Genomic DNA, 16774 nt, shown 5'->3' with positions numbered 1-16774 from the left:
CGTCTGATGGCATCACAGTTATACGTTCATAGTCCTGTTTTCTCATGACTACTTACTTATTACACTAGCTGCCTACAGAATTCTGTGTCTTTGCAATTGTACCTAGGAGGCACTTACAGTCATACAGGGGCTCAGCGTGCTGTATTCTGTGCAAAGAAAAAAAAATCATTCCTGGTGCTTGAACAGTCTAAGCAGTAGTTAGAAAGACTCTGTGCCCCAAAGGATGGTAGTGCCAGGGAAAAGTTGCATAAATAGGGGTTTACCTGTTAATGCCAGATGTAGGCTCGGTGCTTAAAGTGTGTACTCCATGGGTATTTCAGTCTGACAAGGCTACAGGTGGGAAAAGTTCAGCTGAGAGTAGCAGGGAAGCATTGGTAGATGTGAGAATCGTCTAACAGTAATCAAAGTGAGGAGAGCAGCAAGACGGGAGTGTGGCATTAAAGCTATATGTTACACTATACAACATATGCCTACCAACAATGAAAATTAGAAGTAGAAAGGAAAACTGATTTTTCCCATCAAGAACTCAGGCAAATTGTAACAAAATCACACAGCAGTTCTAAATTCTCAAGGGCTGTCTTATTTAACAAAGAATGGTTCTAGTAAAATTTGTGGAAGAAAGCTTTGAAAACAAAAGCCTATAGGGATGACCACCTGGATTTGTCCATGTTCTTTATATTTCTTTCACCAGAACAAATAGGTTTGCATAAAGGATACCTTTATCACAGTGTAAAGATTCAGGACTAGTCCTCATCTTTGGGGGCAGGAAAGGATTCATACCAACCTCAGGGAGTCAAGAGAATGGTACCAGTGAGAGGCAGAAGGAAGCCCAAAGGAGAGGTTCCAGTGCCACTAATGTCACAGCGTCTAAGGATTTCAAAGGGACTAGGAATGGACTGAGTCTGAATCTTAGGCAAGTGTCTTAGCAACAAAAGTGTTTGCTGTCCACCTCACCTGTACATGGTGCCCTTGCTTTACCATGAGCCATGGGTAGCAAGCCCAAGGCTTGGGGTGCAACCTGCAAGCAAAGACTTGCAAGAGCTGGTGCACTTCTTAGAAATTCAGTGCTAAATGTCAACTGGCGCATCCAAAACCTCCCAATGCTAAAAGTCATAATGGATATGGTAAATGCTACACTCCAATCCTTTCTTTAACTTAAAGCTACATTTCTCCCTTCACAGCTGAGAAAGAAAGGCCTGTAGTTAAGAAGGATCTCTGGTTCACTGAAAGGGGACAGGATGAGGGTTGGATGTGGCTACTTATTAAACATGAGATAATAAAATTTTGCTGCAGATCTGATTAGGACTCTAAGGACACTGGCAATCTGAGTAGTTTAATGTGATTTCCCAGTATGAAAATGTAAAGTACTCCTAGGATTTAGGGGCAGAATTTCTTGTGTCCTGATTTGCTTTTTTTTGTTTTCTTTTTCTTTCTGCCTTGTAAATAGTTGGATAGGAAGAAAACCACAAACACTAACACTCCTTTAAATTCCATGTCTTTTGTATCATGGAACTCAAATTAAGAAATAAGAGCAAAGTACAGAAAACTTTCTTAAGGGTAAAAGTTTATCCTCTTAAATATTCTCCATGGAGAAACTGTGTTGAGTCATCTTCATTATGGCACAACAGAACATTACTTCAGACCTAAAATGATTAGTGCTATGAGTCAGTTCATCAATTGTTTTAGATCTAAAGTCATGTTCCAGCATTGTCGTGTAATGCAGTAGGCTTAACTGGTTGGGGAACGGGGCAGAATGGTTAGACAAGGAGAGAAATGTAGCTGTCATGGATATTTCTTCTGAAAAAGAACAAATACCAGAGCCATGTGATTCCCAGCTTTGTGTCATACCTAAATATTCAGTTCAACACCTCTCTCTCTCTCAACAGGGTCTCCTGCCTACAAGCGGAATGGAGGGTCAAAAAGAAAAGTACAGTTCCTACCAAAATCAATCTGCATATTTCCAATAGCTGTCTCAAATAAATCCTGTGGCAAACTTCAAATGTAAGTCTTGGGAAATAACAGATTCTAAGCAAAAAAACAGTACACAACACCTTGTCAGTGACATGCAGCTGCACTCAGCAAACTTCAGCAGGTATGGTAATTGAGGGTTACAACCTCATGATTAACAACAGCTAATTTTGAAGTACAGATTAGGCTCATTTCAGGTATTAAGCCCTGAACAAAGCTTAATTTGCAAGAGTGCTCCAAGGCAGGAAAAGAGCTCTTGATCTCAGTGCCCTTGAAAATGTGGACTTTTTATATTAAAAACACACAGTCAATTCTGACCATAGTTCTGCTGTACTTGAGGAAAAGCACTATCAAACTACTAATTAAGTTTAATATGGCTATTTCTAACATTTTAGAATATTTTAGCAAAACCATATATTTGCCAAGAACCCTGCTTGAAAAAGGGAGCAAAGAAATGGCCCTTTCTTAAAGAGCTTGCTACCCTAAATCTGAGGCAACAACCATCACAAATAATAAAAGCATATGAGAAAGGAGATTGCATGAAAGGGTATGACATAAACAAAAATATTAAAAGGCTGTGAGTTCCCAAATACTAGACATGTAACTCTTGATAGAACAAAGTCAAGTAAATTTCTGATTGAGTATTTCCATTTCTACCTTTAAAATAATTTCTTCAAGGTGGACTACACAGTTGTCTGAATTGTCCAGCTTTGTGATTTCCATTGCAGATGGCTAAATTAAGGCAATTTCATACATAACAGTTTACAGTTGCCAAAACTCTCAAGGTAGCATTCAGGAAAAGCAGGAGCAACTGAGTGCTCATTCTTAACTATTCTCCCACTCATGCTAAACCAGTAAGATTATCTTTGCAACTTAACTTCAGTCATCTGATTTTTAGCTTTGATAGTAAGGCAGATCCCATCCTCTTTGTCCTCTTTTGTATTCACTTTAACATAGGATGTTTCAAGTTGTTTCCTCATGAGTAAATTCCACTCCTTGCCTGCAAATCTCCACATACTGGGGTGTGTCTCCAGGTGAGGTTGAAGATTAAGACAAGAATTTGCCAGAGCCTCAAGGCAACGCGATTGATGAAACAGGAGTGTGTTGCTTTAGCTGAGATCAGAGCACCACTCTCTGGACAAATATTTGCAGCATTTTCTTACCACCACATGGTAGTTATTCCTGTGCAATTTTCTTTAATATACTGCATCGTTTCCAGAATTACTGAAGAGGGGATGTCATATCTTCAGTACGGGCTACTTTCCTGGCAAATCTGCTTCCTTTGTGTAGCTATAATGTCAAGGCAGAGATCGGCAGGACTGGTAGAAACCACCGTCTTGAATTAGCCAAGCTTTTTCTGGATGTTTAGTGCTATGACAACAATTGTATCGTTTGAAAGGCTTGGCAGTTGGAGTAGAAATTTAAAAGGGAAAAGAATGCTTTTCCTCTCACGCTTGGAGAATGGCAAATTGTCCTTAGTAGAATCAAAATATTTTTCTTTCTCAGCCTGATCCTGGGATGTATTAAAAACAGATCAGTGTGCAGCCATAGGTGTTGAATAGTATACTGCCAATGTTTTCCTACGTATATATATTTACTGTTAAAACGCATGAAAAAAACTAAGGTTGACTTCTCAAACAGTACTGGTAGTGGCAATTTTTATGACCTACCATGAGAAAAATTAGATCAACAATGACAGAATGGCATAAAATACAGTGGAAATCAGTTCAAAACTCGGGCTTTCTGTGCAATGAGATTTCTGCTGCATGGGGCTACAGCTACTGAACTATTTGTGCATGAAGGACAGTGGTACAGCAAGCATTCCCATAAGTACCACAGCAGTGTTTTGGCACATAAGTTGTCTTTTCAAAGATGAAAAATATGGAGGTGGGATGATATGTTATGGGTAGCAATGCATTACAGCTTCATGAAGAACAGGCAATATGAAACACATAAAAGAAGACATGAAAATAGGAGAGTCAATGAGTGCACTGTGCTTGAGTTCATACATGATATGGGATGCTTTGGGAACAGAAGAAGATAACAGGCCAGTTTTTTAGTCACTGAAAAGTCATATAATCTCATTACAGTCAAGAGAAGCATAACAGTTCTCCTCCTCTGATGACCTCACCCAGGATGTAAGACAGATTGTATGAGACAAAGCCTTGAACAAGAAACAAAGAGCTCAGAGTTGATGTACAGCTTAATAGATGGACAGCCAACAAACCTGCTGGAAGTGGGGAGGTAAAAAGCACACACAAGCAACAAAGAAAAGTTGTCTTTCTTTCAAGGGACAGCAGCCATATGGCTCCTTTCTAGTGCATTCCTTTGCCACACAAGGAGTAGAAAACCAATGCTGTGAGTTCTGTGCATCGATGGCACCCAAGTAACATGGGGGATATTTTCCATTGAGCATGGAATACAGCAATACTGAACAGATGTAATTTCATTTTCTCTTTTCTTGAGAATAAGAAGGGTGAAAAAATGTCTTATAACCCAAGCAATATTAGCACATGTTCAATAGGACAGCTAACATATTCCAGCTGTTTATGACTACTGTCTCCAAACCCTGCCCTGCCCTCATCACATAGGGTTTTACTCAAGCATTTGAAAATTTATAGACTGGTTTCATGGGGAGACTTTTGAAGTCTGACTCAGAAAAAAGCAAACATAAGTTGACTAGTGCCAAACTGTGAATGAGCACATAAGCAAACAACGAAGAAAAAGCCATTTAGCTCTGAAGATTATAAAAGAGAATATGAAAAAGAGACTGAAAATAAAAAAAAAGGTCTTGAAATAGAGGGGGTTTTGTTGGGGTTTTTGGTGTTGGTTTTTGGTTGGTTATTTTTTTTTTTTTTTTTAGTTTCAGCAGAATTAAAGCTTATTCAAATCTATTTTGGCAGGTTTTACTTTTTTACAACACAGAAGTAATGAAAAAAATATTTATTCATATGTGTACCAACTGGTATGTTTGTTTTCTTTTAAACATAACAGAAATTTTATTTAATCCTTCTGTCTCTCTAATGACTTTAGAAATGCTAGTTCTGTAATTTTTTTTTTCTTTCAGAAATCTACATGTTCCATTGTTTACTTACAGCTATTTTAATGTTCTGTAGCTGTATATGAGAGGTGGCCAAACATCTTGTGTTTAAGTACCCTTAGCTCCTTGTCCTCCAGCTGAATTTACCTGTATGAATGAGCATCTAGCATTACACTCTGTCTCTGAGCTGAATCTGAGGTATTCTCAAAGCTCAGACTAGAAGCGCTGAATGTACCACCTCTACTTCTCTGTGTATCCAGCCATGTTTCAGACTCCTGCACTTCTTTATCAGCAGTGACAGAGCAACTAAAAAACCTTCTTGAAAAAAGGTAACTCCATTAACAACTTAAACCTGAGGTCTGGGAAGAAAGAAGCAAAAAGATTGTAAAGAAAATACAGAAAGAGAAACAGACTGCAGCTGAAGCAGAATTACCTAATTTCATGCAGCACTACAAGCTAGGTTGGATGAGATTTCTTTTAATGGTAAAAGGAACAAAACAGTACCGATTTATGAAGAAAAGAGAGGTTCTTTCATGAGTGTATGTATGGAAGCCCAGGCTGCTGTGTTGTTACCTTAGGTGTCCTGAAGATCAGCACACATCGTTGTGCTGCTGCTGGAGGACAGAAAGCCATCACTGCTTCCCTCTCAGCAAGGGCCAAATGCCTGTGAAGACCTGTGAGCTCCATTTCTGTACATCACATCCCATGCGTGAAATCTCACTGATGCTGCAGTTTAGATGTCAATTCCTCCCCTGTCTTCTGGAAGCTCCAAAAATGGAGGTCCCCATGCTGTTTGACTCCTTTGATATTTGCATCCATTGTAGATGTTTAAACAGCATGTTTTTGGCATGTGCCAGTTTGCTCTTTCCCCCATATAATTTCCATGTCGTATTCCAGAGAGAGCAGGGGCCAGAAATCATGGTCCAATATCCAGTTTGGCTACAGTCCACATGCAGCATAGGTGAAAAAAAATATGATGCAAACCATTTTAGGCCAGTGTTATAATACCCTTACCTAGCACAAGGTCTCCAAGGCCTCTTGAAGCACATGTTGCCCCATGTAAATCTGAATTCTGTTCATAAGAGAAATACAATTGCTGCCTCTTAGAAGACAATTGCTGCCTCTTATTGTAGGCAGAGCAAAATAAGTATAAGGAAGATAAGCTATTGTTTTTCTGTTCTCTAATAAATATATTGCCTTTTTTCTGTCCAGGAGCTAAATATTCTTATTATTGACTTAGAAACTGAGCACAATCTGTAAGCAAATACAATTTCATTAACTGCAGTAGAACTCTCGTCCACCCACACTATTGGTATATTTGGACCATTAAGTCATGGCCTTTAAAAAAGAGATTTCATCTAACTGTTCTAATCAATGTTTATTTTTGCCATCTTTATACAGCGTAATACAATTCCTTAAAGCAGAGAGAAATTATTTGAGATACAATTTTTGACATTGGTTCACTACAGAGCAACTTTCAAAATTATCTATGTTGGGAAAATTACCGGCCAGAAGAGCTAACAAATTAACTGAAAAACTAAATCCTGGGAGCTGTTAAGGTTCTCCGAGCGTCCACAGTATCACTGTGAGTCCACACCAGATATGGATACTTATGAAATATTCCACATCTCACAAACTGAATTCACATAGGGCTGGCAATGGCAACATCCCATACCAGCACCTCACTCAGCCTCCTGTCTCCTTCTATCAAAAACTGAGTTCAGTTGAAATGCAAGTTTCCGGATAGCTAGATTGCAAGGAAAATCCATGAAATATGAAGATGTGCATTAGCCTAATTCACTTAATCCACAAATGTAATTCACATAGACTTTGAGGTGTTTATTCAGCAACATATAACGTTGATGTGTCAGTACGGCCTGTTTCTGTTTTCCACAGATAAGGCAGGAAAAATGGGGATGTATGACAGATCAGACACTTGAGCATGAATTTCCCACTTCGTTATACAGGAGGGGAAAGTGTGACAGGCAGCATCTTCCACAAGAAAAAACAAATCTAAGGAGGCTTATAGAACCATAGGACTATGCAATTCCCAACAAGGAGAGTCTTGATAGTGTGAGACACCAGCCTAACTGGAGTACACTCAACCTTACTTGAAATACCTGCTGAAAAAAATGTGAGCAGAAACTTCGGTAGTTCACATGTATGAACTATATTTGGGGGGATGTATTTGGGTACTTCCTTGAAACATTTTATCATATTTTACCTCCTGACATCCCTCTAAGCCAATAGCTGTTTAATATAAACATAAAGCACCTATTGCATTTTACAAAATATTTACTGTATGGCTGTACTTCTTCCTGAGTAACTTCAGCAAAAAATGTGTCTCTCCAGCACGTATATTGGAAATTGGCTGTAAAATTAAAAGCATAAACTAAGACAAGACACAATAATAGCAAGTCAGATCTTGAAAGAGCGTCTTCAGGGGAACAGTCTGAATCAATAGCAGAACAGCACTGTGTTCAGTGATTAATTGATCACTAGGGCTTTGTTCTTGCCAGTGCCAGGTTAGAAAGGATGCCTGCACCAGCCTTCAGAAGATATCTTCCCAGCCAAGAAATTTTCTCCTTGCCACAGAGTCCCATTGATACTAAGTACAAGTCTAGGACCTGTCATATTTGTTACCTCTGGTTTTAACTCATTTTCTGCTTACAAGACAGTTGAGAGCAGACAAAAGTTTTGGCTGTGATCTTGGAGAAACATTTAAAATACATCCTATTAAGACCTCAGAATTTGTAAACATAGTATTATTGGGCACCGAAACCCATGAACAGAGTACATCTGAGCACTGAACATACCCAAACACTCACTAACTACAAGAAGAAAAAAAAAAAATAGATCTTAACAGAAGCAGGTTTGCAGTCTTTGCCTGCCACAAGATTATTAACGCTTCCAGACTGCTCTCAGGACATGCCTTTGCAATATATACAGACATACACAAAGCTGCACTTCTCTTGGCTAGAGAAAGCTGGTATTAGCTATGCTTCAGCAACATTTGTCAGAGAGCTTGAGTTTCAAGACTAACCAGAACCTAGTAAAGATTTTCTCATTGAGGCAACTTAGCTTCATGGTACTGCTATGTTAAAGTTGGCCCGGATATGTCTATTTATGCTCCTGTGTGTTTCCAGTGCAACTCAGCTGCACTCAAGGCACCAAGACAGCATTTAGGAATTTTAAAAATACTACTAATAATACCAGATCTCTGATATGAAAGATCTCATACCGAATAATAATTTATTTATTTAAACAACTTTTTTATACTTTTATTCCTAAAGGCAACATGTAAGTGGGAGTGGATATAAAGATGCAAAGGGAATTAATAGTTTTTGTTTCTTCTTGAAAAGCACAAATAATTCTTAGGCAACCACCACCTACCCCACATTTGCATGCATATGCGAACTCTGGCCACGGTTCAGGCAGCGCTGTACTTGTTCCCAGACATTGGTATAATATGAAGAGCCCAGCAATATTCCAAAACCTTGCTGGATCCCATAAGTTTTTTTTTAAACAAGTAGCACTAATCTTTTCAAAGTGTTTAAAAGTATCCTAGGATGTTTGGTCTTTATATTCTCATTGTGGATGTTTTTATAGCACAGTCAGGAATGTTTCAGTGTTTGTTCAACTCATAACACTATACACAGAGCCTGACTGGGCTTCTAGAGACTAAGAGGAAAAAAACAGGCTTGGCCCCAGCCCTCCTCACCATGCAAAGGAAACCCAGCATACACCACAGAGCATGCTGCAGATTTCTGGAAAAAGTTCCATCAAAGGATTCCTTGACATAGAACTGCTCATTTCCACAGTTTTCTTCTGGAGCTGAGAGTTTTTTGTTATATCTAAGGTATATTTCCAGTAAACACTGAAAGAGAGGTTGTCTTCTGACAATGTTTTCAAAACCAGCAAATGACACTGACACTTGTAAAGGCTAAGTTATCAGTTCTTATCATGAAAAAAAAGAAAACAAAAAACAAAACAAACAAAACCAGTAAGACTTCTATAGATTGTTCTGGTACTCAAACTCACTAGCTCTTTTTCATCTTTAATTTATTCAGCTATGATGCTACAACTAAATTAATCTCAACTAACTATATTTAAACCCCCTCCAAAAACAATAAGACCTATTATTCCAGACAATACTTTATGGGCCTCCCAGTCTACACCAGTCAACCGGCTTGCTTTATTCTTTTGGGGCACGAGCTTTGCAACCCCATTGTGCTGTGCATATCATTGCAGGGACAGCAAGAGGACCAAAGAGGTGTGAAGGCACCAAATGAAGCTTCCAGAATCATAAAGCTCAGACTTCAGGAAATAGGATTACGCAAATATGTTAGCAGAAAGCTGTAACTGATCAAATTAAATAAAAGGAGAGGAGACAAAAAATATTTTTTAAAGCATAGGTCCATAGGGTGCTAATAAGCAGCAGGTAGAGACAACTAGTCTCTCTTAGGAGATTGTAGAATATGCAGAAGTGCTCCTATTTCCTTTTGGAGAAAGGCAGGCCATAATAAGATATCCATTTCACGCTTTTCTTGAGTGTTAAACTGACATCAAACATCACTTTTAAACAGGGTGCCTTCAGAGCAAAATGAGCAACAGGAATGGTGTAATGACATGTGCTAGAAGGAGAAAGCAGTGCTAACGGAGCAGTGCCAAAGTAACAAGTCCTGCCTCGTTCTTCTTTAATTGGGACCAGGTACCAAATGAAGACTACCTTGTGCAAGTGCCACAGAACAACGCATTAGCTCCCACACTGAAACTTTCCTACTTTACTTACAGCATCCTTGGAGATTCTTGAGTCAAGAACCTGAAAAAATAAAATTAATAGAAAAGTAAAATTTTGGTACATTTTATGATCCAAGATCACAAGGTTTCTGACTCAAGATCTCAGCATAGTTCACAGGATTAGTATTGAGGTGAATTTCTCTTTAACTAGTAGAGTTAGACACAAATAAAAAATTTTACTTAAGATTGAATAAGGGAAAGAATTACATAAAAAAAAAAGGGTGTAAAACAGATGTAGGACAGTCCAAAGCCTAAATGGGAGCAGCTGTTTTAAACAATGCCTGATTATATTAGATTTGTTGTCCCTTATTTTAGACTGTCCTCTGTTCTTGGACAATCTGTAAGAGCTAGCTTTCTTTTAATATTAACTTTTAAGAAGAAAAGGAAATAAATATACCAATTATTAGGACACGTACAATGGGAACATTTGCTTGTTATTTAAGGATGGAAGTTCCACATCTGTTTAACAGCTGTCCTGCTCTTCTGTTTACTTCAAAAGCATGTACATTTGAGAGTCATTCAGACTGTTGCCTAAAGAAAACTATTCTAGGGGATTTCAAACTGCATCTTTTTTCTGACATGGGGCTTTGCAATTCTCTACAAGCAGGATACTTCAGTTTAGAAGCAGCTTGTAGAATTTGTTGTAGAGTATATCCTTCTCTTACCCTGGTACCGCACTAGACAAATTCATGATTTAGAAAAGGCTTTGTGAGAAAAATTAAAAACTGCTTATTAAAAGGAGTTAGTTAATTCAAATCCTTAAGCACCGAAGAAGCCCTTTATCTTTGTTCCCTTTGAATTGAGTAACACAGAAACTACAAATAGAATAAGAAATAGCTAATAGAGGAATACCTATCCTTTATTCTTTGTGGATGGAAGAGCAGTGTTTTATCTGGCAAACTGGTAACAACAGACAAGGAGAAGGCTGAGTTACTCAATAACTTTTTTGCCTCATTCTTCACTGGCAAACTCTCTCCCCGTGAACATCTCTCCAGTGGATGAACCACAAGGCAGGGACTGGGGAAGAAAAGTCTTTCCCACTGTAAAAGAAGATCAGGTTCATGACCACCTAAGGAACCTAAATATATAGAAATCTGTAGGAACTTGCAAGATGCATCCCAGAGTCCTGAGAGAAATTATTGTAGTTGCCAAGCCACTCTCCATGATATTTGAAAAGTCATGGTAGCCAGGTGAAGTCCCCAGGGACTGGAAAAAGGGAAACATTGCACCCATTTCTAAAAAGAGTAGAAAGGAGGACTCTGGGAACTACCGACCTGTCAGCCTCACCTCTGTGCCCAGGAAGATCATGGAACAGATCATCCTAGAAGCTATGCTAGGGCATGTGGAGGACAAGGAGGGGACTTGAGACAGCCAGCATGGCTTCACCAAGGGCAAGTCCTGCATGATCCACCTACTGGCCTTCTATGATGGAGTGACTACATCAGCAGACAAGGGAAGAGCTACAGATGTTGTCTATCAGGAGTTCCGGAAGGCCTTTGACATGGTCCCCCACAACATCCTTCTCTCTAAATTGGAGAGATATGGATTTGATGGGTGGACTGTTCAGTGGTTGAGGAATTGTTTGGATGGTCGCATCCAGAGGGTAGTGGTCAATGACTCCATGTCCAGACAGAGATCCGTGACAAGCAGTGTCCTCCAGGGGTCCATGTTGGGACAAGTACTGTTGAATATCTTCATCAAAGACATCATAGACAGTGGGCTTGAGTGCACCCTCAGCAAGTTTGCAGACGACACCAAGCTGAGTGGTGTGGTTGACACACCTGAGGGACAGAATGCCATCCAGAAGGACCTAGAGAAGCTCGAAAAGTGGGCCCATAAAGTTCAACAAGGCCATGTGCACGTGGGTCAGGGCAACCGCCAGTATCAATACAGGCTGGGGGATGAAGGGATTGAGAGCAGCCCTGAAGAGAGGGACTTGGGGGTATTGCTGGATGAAAACCTGGACATGAGCCGGCAGTGTGTATTCGCAGCCCACAAGGCCAACCACATCCTGGGCTGCATCAAAAGAAGAATGGTCAGCGGGTCAAGGGAAGTGATTCTGCCCCTCTACTCCACTCTGGTGAGACCCCACCTGGAATAATGTGTCCAGCTCTGGAGTCCCCAACATAAGAAGGACACGGACCTGTTGGAGCGGGTCCAGAGGAGGGCCTTAAAAATGATCAGAGGGCTGGAACAACTCTGCTATGAGGACAGGCTGAGATATTTGGGGATGTTAAGTCTGGAGAAGAGAAGGCTCTGGGGAGACCTTATTGTGGCATTTCAGTACTTAAAGAGAGCTTCTAAGAAAGAGGGGGGCAAACTTTTTAACAGGGCCTGTTGCAACAGGACAAGGGGTAATGGCTTTAAACTAAAAGAAGGTAGATTTACACTAGATATAAGGAAGACATTTTTTATGATGAGGATGGTGAAACACTGGCACAGGTTGCCCAGAGAGGTGGTAGATGCCCCATCCCTTGATACATTCAAGGTCAGGTTGCACGGGGCTCTGAGCAACCTAATCTAGTGGAAGATCTCCCTGCTCATTGCAGAGTGGTTGGACTAGGTGGCCTTTAAAGATTCCTTCCAGCCTAAACTATTTTATGATTCTGTCATTCTATGATCTTTAGTGGTCAGATAGAAGACAGGAAAATGCTGGATACTATCTGCTAATCTCCAGTGATCAACTATTGTATGACTCCAGAATAAGGGCCTATCTTCAAGATTTAAGCTTCTAGAAATTGCATATTCTAGTTTTCTTTCACAAGGCTTGTGACTGAGAAGGCTCTCTCTTTTGCTTTTTTTTTTTTTTTATTGCAATGACCATGTAATTCATCCCTTCCCCTTTTCTTTACTGTCAGCACTCAAGCTGTTCTGCCCAAGGAACAAAACCCTTACAAAATTCTGCAAGGTTGAAGATTGGATTGAAGTGGGATAGATTCCACCTAGTTTCACCTTCTCACGTTCTCAGCCTCTTTTTCAGCCAGTAACAACAGAATATATGGTAGCCATATAGCCCAAAGCAGGCTAATAACTTTTCTGCTAAAGGCCACAAATTGGGTTGAGTGCAGTAGAACTCAATAAATGCTCTATTTACAAATATGTTAATAATAACAACACTATAAAATTTCTCTTATTCTTTCCTTCCTAAACATTGCTGCTTCCCACAGTTACTCTCTCAGCAGTACTGCTGCTTAAATTTCTCCATTTTCCATTTCCTTTCTAGGAAGCCAAATGTCTTATTAAACTTACAGATGCAACACAGTCTTCTGGTAGCATCACATGCATGGTGCATAGCATAGACTAAATGATGCTCAAGGACAGTCATCAGGGCTATCATATCAAGAATTTAAAAAGATTTGTATTATTCAGGTGACATTTGGACCACAACTACCAAAGCCAGTGGTTATCACAGTTTCTCATTTCTTTGTCTATGAAATATTTCTTCTTTCTTCCAGGAGTCCATAATCCTGGATCCAAAAAGACAAACTCTGTGCATACCAGAGGTTATTCAGACATCTCTCACTAAAGCATCGCTTCTCTCTTTGAGGAACTGGGTCTTCTAAATCAGTGTGGAGACCTATGAGTAAGCAGGAATGAGCTGCGATCCAGAGACTTACCTTAATACCTTCTACTTCTACTAATTTTGAGGAGAATGAATCCATCAGTACTTACATAATATTTTTCAGGGTTCACTATGTTCAATCCGGGTCTTTGAAGACAGAAATACCAGATGAGCCACCTAGGTCATCAGTATATTAATGACAACATACCACGTGGAAGATAAAGCATGCCCAGTGATCCAGGCACTTCACCTGACATCCCACTGATCATTCTGATGAATCAGATTGGTTTTAGGAAGTCTGTTGTAATCATTCATCTAATTTTAGTTTCTGTGAATTTTGATTAAAGTGAAACACTTGAGACAAAATGCAGGCGTACAATACATATCACGCAAGTTTGTATAATGACTTGTTTATAAAGTAAACAAAGTAATCATTTAAGCTCCCAATAGCTACTGCTCTGATGTCATCTCATTACTTAAAACACTTAAAACAGTTGCAAAACATTTCTTGTAACATCAATCAATTAATAATAAATAGTTATAATCCTTTCCAAACTACAATGCTAGGAAGTTAAAGACGAAGTCAAAGTTAGCTTCTTCATTCATGCCTACAGACATAATGAATAACGGGCTTTCAAGAGTTAATATACAGAAATCAGAGAGGGAAGCTGTAGCTCTGCAAGCTATTTCACCATTTCCCCTCCCTTCATCTGGATTGGATCGTGTTAGTATATGAGTCAGCTAATTATGAAAGACTTCTCTGAAATGAATTAGATGAACCCAGCATCTTTAACAGAAACAGATCTTGTGACCTGGCAGAGTTCCCATCATGGTCCAAATAAAACCCACCCAGATGTGACCACTTCCTTTACTGTAACTCAAAGAACAGAGAGAAACATCAGTATGAAACTTCCTCAGCTAAGCATCTTACCAGTGTTCCTCATTGATAGGAAAGTAACCTTTCCATTTTACCATTTACTATTCTGACGAATCAGATCATACGTGGCACAGACCCAGAGATAAACTAGTATAATGTTATTAAGATCGGAGTTGTTGTTTTGCAACAAAATACGCCATTTACTATTACCTTCAGAAAATGACCAGGACGTACCTCAAATGGACAAAGTAAGTATTTTAAAGTGGCAAGTCTGATGAAGTTAAGGTTGTCAGGAACTATTATCTGAAACCTGCTTTCCAGCTTCGGTATTTTTGAAACTAAATGTACCTGGTGCACATCACTGCCTGGTGAAATGATTGAGCATTTTGGTTACTGATCTGGTCTCAGATTCTTTCATGTTAGTTTCTGGATTCTGCCGACTTCAGTCACCATTGAACTGAAATCGTGCCATAGTTCATTGCTTTGAAAGAATGACTGGAAAAATATGAACCTTTTGTCTCTCTGAGTCAAACCAGTAGCCTAAGAGATTAGCTTCACAATAAAACCAAGCTATGCTATAGCTCAATCACAGATTTGGAAACCTAGCTCCCTGAAGCTAAGAAGAGACTGAGGCGATATAAGTTGCAACCTGCACCCTAATGAACATTTAATTCATTTAGCAAGTGTGGTGTGTCAGCAGAACTGGCCAGTTGCCTGTTTAGACAAGTGATATCACTCAGACATGATTGAGACCAAGTAAAAGAGCTTGGGGAAGAAGAAAAGTCAGAGTAGAAGTAAAAACAAACTCCCAGCATCAACAGCCAAGACAAGACAAAGTACCTTTTCACTAACTACTCCAAAATTATCAGAGCAAAAGAAGATACACCTCTCTATCCTACATAATTCCTTATCCAGAATTAGCTATATATAACTTAATGTATTATTAGTGGACATTTGGTCTAGTAAAATTCAAAGTAGACAAGGCTACATTGGTCATATGCATCTCTGGAAATCTTGCTGGGAAGTTCATTTTTTCATTTCCTCTTCCATTTAGAGGAAATAAGTGTTTTAATGCACTCTTTTCTCAGTGGGGCCCAAAAGTTTGAGAATACCAAACCAATCAGATCTCTTTTAGTAATTCAGATTACAAACTGACTTTCAAAGCCTGAAGGATTAGGTTCGCTTATAGTACTAAACATATGGCCAAATTCTGTTCTTTCGTATGCTAGCTAAAAATCAACAAATACTACAAAGAAAGGCAAAATTTTACTTCTTACATGACTCAAAAAATATGACATATTTAAAAAAGATTCTGTTTATCCTTACTACCCTGTAATTGTGTTCACTCATATTAGTATTGCTAATCAGTATTTTGTTTGTTTCTTTCTTTCTTTAAACATGATAATTTAACAGTTTCCTGTATTTTTTAACCCTTTTAACGTCTTAGCAATTTGTTCTACTCTATTTGAATTTTCCAGATTTCACACATATTTATTGAGCTCTTTAGTTACATTTGACATAATCATAGAATGGTTCAGGTAGGAAGGGACCTTAAAGATCATCTACTTCCAACATCTTCCACTAGACCAGGTTGCTCAAAACCCCATCAAACCTGGCCTCAAACGCCTCCAGGGATGGGGCAGCCACAGCTTCTGTGGGCAACCTCTTCCAGTGTCTCACCACCCTCAGAGTGAAAAATTTCTTCCTTATATGTAGTGTAAATCTACCCTCTTCCAGTTTGAAGCCATTAACCCTTGTCCTATGACTACATGCCTTTGTAAAAAGTCCATCTCCAGCTTTCTTGTAGGCTCCTTTCAGACACTGGAAAGCTGCCCAGTCTCCCAGAGAAAGGTCTCCCAGGAGTCTTCTCTGCTCAAGACTGAATGTCCCCAACTCTCTCAGCCTGTCTTCATAGGAGAGGTGCTCCAGCCCTCAGATCATCTTTGTGGCCTTTCTCTGGACTTGTTCCAACAGGTCCATGTCCTTCTTATGTTGGGGGCTTCAGAGCTGGATGCAGTATTCCAGGTGGGGTCTCACCGGAGTGGAGTAGAGGGGCAGAATCACGTCCCTCGACCTGCTGGCCGCATTTCTTTTGATACAGCCCAGAAGACAGTTGGATTTTTGGGCTGTGAGCACACATTGCCAGGTCATGTTGAGTTTCTCATCAACCAAGACACCCAATGCCTTCTCTTCAGGGCTGCTCTCAACCCATTCTCTGCCCAGCCTGTATTTGTGCGTGGGATTGCCCCGACCCAGGTGCAGGACCCTGCACGTGGCCTTGTTGAACTTCATGAGGTTTGCATGGGCCCACCTCAAGCCTGTCCACGTCCCACTGGATGGCATCCCTTCCCTCCAGCTTGTTGATCGCTCCACACAGCTTGGTGTCATCAGCAATGCACCCTTGCTGAGGGTGCATTCAATCCTAAAATTAATGTCGCCAACAAAGATGTTAAATAGTACCAGTCCCAGGAGGTACTGGTACCCTTGAGGAACACCACTCGTCACTGCTCGTCACTTGGACATGGAG

The sequence above is a fragment of the Vanellus vanellus genome (genome assembly GCF_965231255.1).
Source record: "Vanellus vanellus genome assembly, chromosome: Z".
NCBI classification, from domain to species: domain Eukaryota; kingdom Metazoa; phylum Chordata; class Aves; order Charadriiformes; family Charadriidae; genus Vanellus; species Vanellus vanellus.
The sequence above is the reverse complement of the archived record's forward strand: the minus strand, read 5'-3'. Positions refer to the sequence as shown.